Below are 6,000 nucleotides of genomic sequence, written 5' to 3'. Positions count from 1 at the left end.
TGGTTTGTGATGAGTTGTAAGCGGGGTATGCAGACTCTGCCACAGCTGGTGCAGGAGAGTTGATAACCAGATGAGAAGGAGGTAAAGGAGCTTTAGGTCCCTCACCACCAGGTTTACAAGCAGATATTACCGATCAGCTATCAGGCTAATGAACCAAAGTGGATAACTTCACTCACCTCAAGACTGGACTGATTTCACAACCTATATACGCATTTTCAGGAACTCTACAACTCGTTCTCAGAATTAATTATTTATTTGCTTGTTTCTATATTTATTTTATATTTACATAGTTTGTCTTCTTTTCACATTGGTAGTTTCTAAGCCTATGTGTAGTTTTTCAATGGTTCTTTTGCATTTCTCAGTTCTGTTAATGCCTGCAAGAAAATGAATCTCAAAGAAGTATATGGTAAAACATATGCGTACTTGGATAATAAATTTACTTTGCTACTCAACCAACTGGGCTTTAAACTTTAGAGTGAAATGTAGCTCTCTGGTCAAGGTACATATACAATTTTAAAGAGAAAGAACAAGGTTATTGCATAAGTATTGAAAAGGATAACCAGAGTGTTTGAGGGACAAAGGCAGAGAATGGAGACATTCCAGTCTACACCCAATTACAGCCAGAGCAGAGAACAATAGTAATAAAGACATTTAGGACTTTGTACCAGAATATTCACAGTGCACGTGACATAGAAATGATTTAATAACCATTCCAGAGACAGTGTTGCAAAGTAACCAGATTTGGGAATTAAATACTTAATTTTAGAATGTAGGAAGGTTGAAAAAAAGGAGAACAATTCTTAAAGATATAACATGGGATTCAGGAAGTAGAGGGAAATGATCGTTGATCAGAAAATCAAGAGAAGAATCCCCGTTCCTTTATTCCCCAGACTGACCTTTTACCTCTTTTCACCTGTCTATTCCTCCTGGGTCCCCTCCTTCTTTGATTTCTCCGATTGTCCGTTCTCATCTCCTATCAGATTCTTTCTTCTACAGCCCTAAACCTTTCCCACCCACGTGGCATTAGCTATCACCTTCCAGCTAACTTGCTTCCCATCATCCACATTTGTATTCTCGCATCTTCCTCCTTTGCTCTCAGTCCTGAAGAAGGGTCTCAGCCTGAAATGTCGACTATCTGTTAATTTCCATAAATGCCACCTGACCTGCTGAGTTCCTCCAGCATTTTGTGTGTGTTGCTTGGATTTCCAACATCTGCAGATTTTCTCTTATTTGAGAACCCCCCCAAGTCATTTTTCACCTCTGGTTTCTGAAATTTTCTCCCCAATTAGAAAATAATCCACAACACTACCTGGCCCTCCACTTAACTTCATATCATCTACAAATGTGACTACAAAACCATCAATTCTGTCATCCAAATCATTGACCTATAATGTGAAAACAAATGGTCCCAACACTGACTCCTGCAGAACACTACTAGTCACCAATAGCCAAACAGATAAATTCCCCTTTATTCCCAATCTTTGCTTCCTGATAATCAGCCAATCTTCTATCCATGTTAGTATCTGTCCTGTAAACCCATGGGCTCTTATATTGTTTAACAGACTCATGTATGCCACCCTGTCGGAGGCCTTCTGAAAATCCAAGTAAACAATATCCACTGAAAAAGGATCTATTGCTTTCTTGGCACGTATGATGAATAAGCTCTTCTTAGACTTCCAGTCGGGTACAAGTATTGATTTTAACTGACATTTCGATGCAAACTCTGCCATCTTCATCAGGGATGATGCCTGGGCTTGTCTAGTCTGGTGGAGTTCATACCCCTATCATCTATCTGTCCTGATTAGTGAGTACTCATCCAATCAGGTTTCTGCTGTCCCCCCTTGTTTACAATTGAATTCCAGTTCTTACTTAGAGTGAGACCTTTGTTTTCATTAAAGAAAATTTTCCTCTAGTTTTATTTCAATGGCTTCTTTCACCAGGCTGTCCCTGTCCGAAAAGCAATTGTCACGGCACAATAGTTCTGTGCCATCAAAGTCAATCCTATGGCCATTGCGAGTGCCATGTTCTGTGATCATCAATTTCTCCAGATAAACCAAACACTGAGGAATCCCATCCATAAACCTGGAAGGAAGCTCAAATCACAACTTATGCGTGTCAAAGATGACCTGGGACTTAGGACAGCTGCATTTACAGGACTCCCTGTGAATCCGGGGCAGAGTATATTGGCCAGTCAAGACGCACGGTTGAAACCAGCATCAAGGAGCACAGGAGGTAAGGCAGAAGTGGAGTGAACAATTTCAAGTTCCTTGGTGTCACAATCTTTGACGATCTAACCTGATCCCAACATATTCTTTCTTTTTCAATCTTTTTATTAAATTTTCAAAGACAAATACATAGCGATCATAATAGTACAAAGGGGGTAGGAGTACATTGTTGGCAATTAACACATGTGAGTAGAAACTTTAGGTAACACCAATATAATTGACCTCCCAAATTCTTAATATAGACAAGATACAAAAAAGTAAAAAGATGGAAAAAACCCCAAATGAAAAATCAAAAACAAAGTAAACTAAACTAAACTAAACAAAGCTGGGCTATTCTATTATATCGGATAAAGTCTTTGATGTCATCAACTCCACTCCTCTACTCAAATTAATAAATTATATAAAGGAATTGGAAAACTTCGAATTACATTCTATGAAAGTATTGAATAAATGGCCTCCATTTTCTTCAAATTTAACCAAAGGATCAAAGGTACCTCTTCTAATTTTTTCCAAGTTTAAACAGGATATGGGTTGGGAAAAATATTGAGATGTAGTTGGGGGATTAATCTCTTTCCAATTTAATAAAATAGATCTTCTAGTCATTAAAGTAGCAAATGCAGTCATCTGCAGAGCTGAAGAGGGCAGAGCAGTCATTGGTAAACCGAAAATTGCAGTGATAGGGTGAGGTTGTAAATCAATGTGCAAAACTATAGAGAATGTATCAAAAGTATCTTTCCAAAATTTTTCCAAAAGAGGACAAGACCAAAACGTATGAGTCAGAGAGGCTACCTCAGAATGACATCTATCACAGATTGGATTTATATGAGAGTAAAAACAAGCTCATTTATCTTTAGACATATGAGCTCTATGCACCACTTTAAATTGAATCAACATATGTTTAGCACAAATAGAAGAGAAGTTAAATAATTGAAAAAAATTCTCCCATTTCTCTATAGGTAAAGAATGTTGAAGTTCCATCTCCCATTCATTTTTAATTTTATTGAATATATCTGACTGTATTTTCATAATCGTATCATAAATGATTGCTATTAAACCCTTTTGATAAGGGTTTAAGCCTAAATTTTTTTCCATGATTATGGGTGGATAAGAATTCAGAAAAGTAGGTAGCATTGTATTTTAAAAATCTCTAATCTGCAAGTATCTAAAAAAATGAGATCTGAGGAAATTATATTTATTAGACAACGAAATCACGAAAACATATTATACCCTTTGTTTTCCATACCAAAAAGGCTTGATCCATAACAAAGGGTTGAAAGAAAAAAATAGATATAATAGGACTTGATAAAATAAAGTTATTCGAGCCAAAAAATTTATGAAACTGAAACCATATTCATAATATATGTTTAATTATTGGATTAACCATTTGTTTATTCAATTTAGAAAGAACAAAGGGAAGCAAAGTCTCTAAGATTGAAACCAATGAAAATCCTTGTGCAAAATTACATTCAAGGTTAACCCATTGCAGACTGACATTAATATCCACATCTTGTGTCCAAAATATTAAATACCGAATATTAATTGCCCAATAATAAAATCTTAAATTCGGCAGTGCCAAGCCGCTGTTCTTTTTGGATTTCTGCAAGTATTTTTTACTTAACCTAGGATTTTTATTCTACCATATATAAGACAAAATTTTAGAGTCAATAATATCAAAAAAGGATTTTGGAATAAAGATTGGTACTGTTTGGAAAAGATATAAAAATTTAGGTAAAATAATAATCTTAATAGCATTAATTTGACCAATCAGTGATATAGACCGTGAAGACCATTTAGTAAGCAATTGTTTGACCTGGTCTATTAAAGGTAAAAAATTAACATTAAATAAATCCTTATGTTTTTTAGTGATTTTAACACCTAGATAAGTAAAATAATCCGTAACCAATCTAAATGGTAAACATCTATAAATTGGAACTTGTATACTTAAAGGAAAAAGTTCACTCTTAGTAAGATTCAGTTTGTAACCAGAGAAGTTACTAAACTGAGCGAGTAAGGATATAACAGCAGGAATGGATTTCTCAGGATTCGAAATATATAGTAACAAATCATCTACATATAATGATAACTTATGTATCACATTCCCAGAAGAAATGCCAAGTAGAGTAGGTGAGTCATGAATAGCAATAGCTAGAGGTTCCAGGGCAATATCCAATAACAATGGGCTAAGAGGACAGCCTTGCCTAGTGCCATGAAACTACTGAAATAAAGGAGATCTAATATTAATGGTAAGTATCAAAGCTATAGGAGTATAACATGTCAATTTAAACCAAGATTTAAATTGTGGGCTAAAATTAAATTTCTCAAGCATACTAAATAAGTATGGCCATTCAACTCTATCGAACACTTTCTTGGCATCCAATGAGATGACACATTCTGGAGTTCTAGATGAGGGAGTATAAACATTATTCATTAATTTCCTAATATTAAAGGACGAGTAGCATATTTTTAATAATCCAGTCTGATCAACTGAAATAATCTGAGGCATACATTCTCCAATCTAGTTGCCAATATTTTAGAAAAGATCTTAGAATCCACATTCAATAAGGATATAGGCCTATATGATGCGCATTCAGTGGGATCTTTATCTTTTTTAAGAATTAAGGAAATAGTGACTCCATAAAAAGTTTGTGGTAATTTACTTATAAATAATGCATCCTTAGAGATACTACATAACCAGGAAGAAAGTATAGTAGAGAAGGATTTTAAAATACTACTGTGTAGCCATCTGGGCCAGGTGCTTTACCTGAATTCATCGAAGAAACAGCATCTTTTATTTCTTGTTCTGTAATAGGAGCATCTAATACTAAATGTTCATTAAGTGATAATTCCAGACTTTCGATTTCCTTAAGAATTCATGCATTATAGTGGGGTCATCAGGAAATTCTGATTGATATAAGGAGGTGTAAAATCTTTGAAAAGATTTGTTTATCTCATCATGATCAACCATCATAATTCCATCTTGTTTATGAATTTTAATAATCTGACATTTAACCAAAGCAGATTTCAATTGACCAGCCAATAATTTACCAGATTTATCACCATGTATATAAAATGACCCCTAGATTTAATTAATTGATTTTCAATTGAGGATATTAAAAGTAAACTATGCTCCATTTGAAGTTTGATCCTCTTTTTATAAAGCTCCTGACTAAGAGCAATAGACTATTTCTTGTTGATTGCTTTAATCTTATCAACCAACATATAAATCTCTTTATTAATTTGTTTTTTTTTCAGCCCAGCAGAATATGAGATAATCTGTCCATGGATATATGCTTAAAAAGTATCCCATAGGATCTCAATGGAAATTTCTTCCATAGAGTTTGTTGAAAAGAAGAAATCAATCTGTTCCTTGATAAAATTCACAAAGTCCGAGTCCTGTAGAAATACAGAATTGAATCGCCATTGTCCAAGACTATAAGGTGTATCCATTAATTTAGTAGAGAGTTTCAGGGGTGCATGGTCAGAGATGGCAATGGAATCATAATTGCAGTCAGTAACAGGGGAAGTAAATGAGAGTCAATAAAGAAGTGGTCAATTCTAGAATAACTGTGATATACATGGGAAAAAAATGAAAAGTCTTTATCCTTTGGATGTAAAAAACTCCTAATGTCTGAAATTCCAAAATCAAGTATTAAGGAATTAATAAATATGGCCGATTTATTCGAAATGCCTGATTAGACTTAGATCTAGCCATTGAAGGATTTAAACAGCAATTAAAATCTGCACCCATTATCAACATATAGTCATTTAAATTGGG

Source organism: Hemitrygon akajei, chromosome 3 (genome assembly GCF_048418815.1).
Source record: "Hemitrygon akajei chromosome 3, sHemAka1.3, whole genome shotgun sequence".
NCBI lineage: Eukaryota > Metazoa > Chordata > Chondrichthyes > Myliobatiformes > Dasyatidae > Hemitrygon > Hemitrygon akajei.
The sequence above is the reverse complement of the archived record's forward strand: the minus strand, read 5'-3'. Positions refer to the sequence as shown.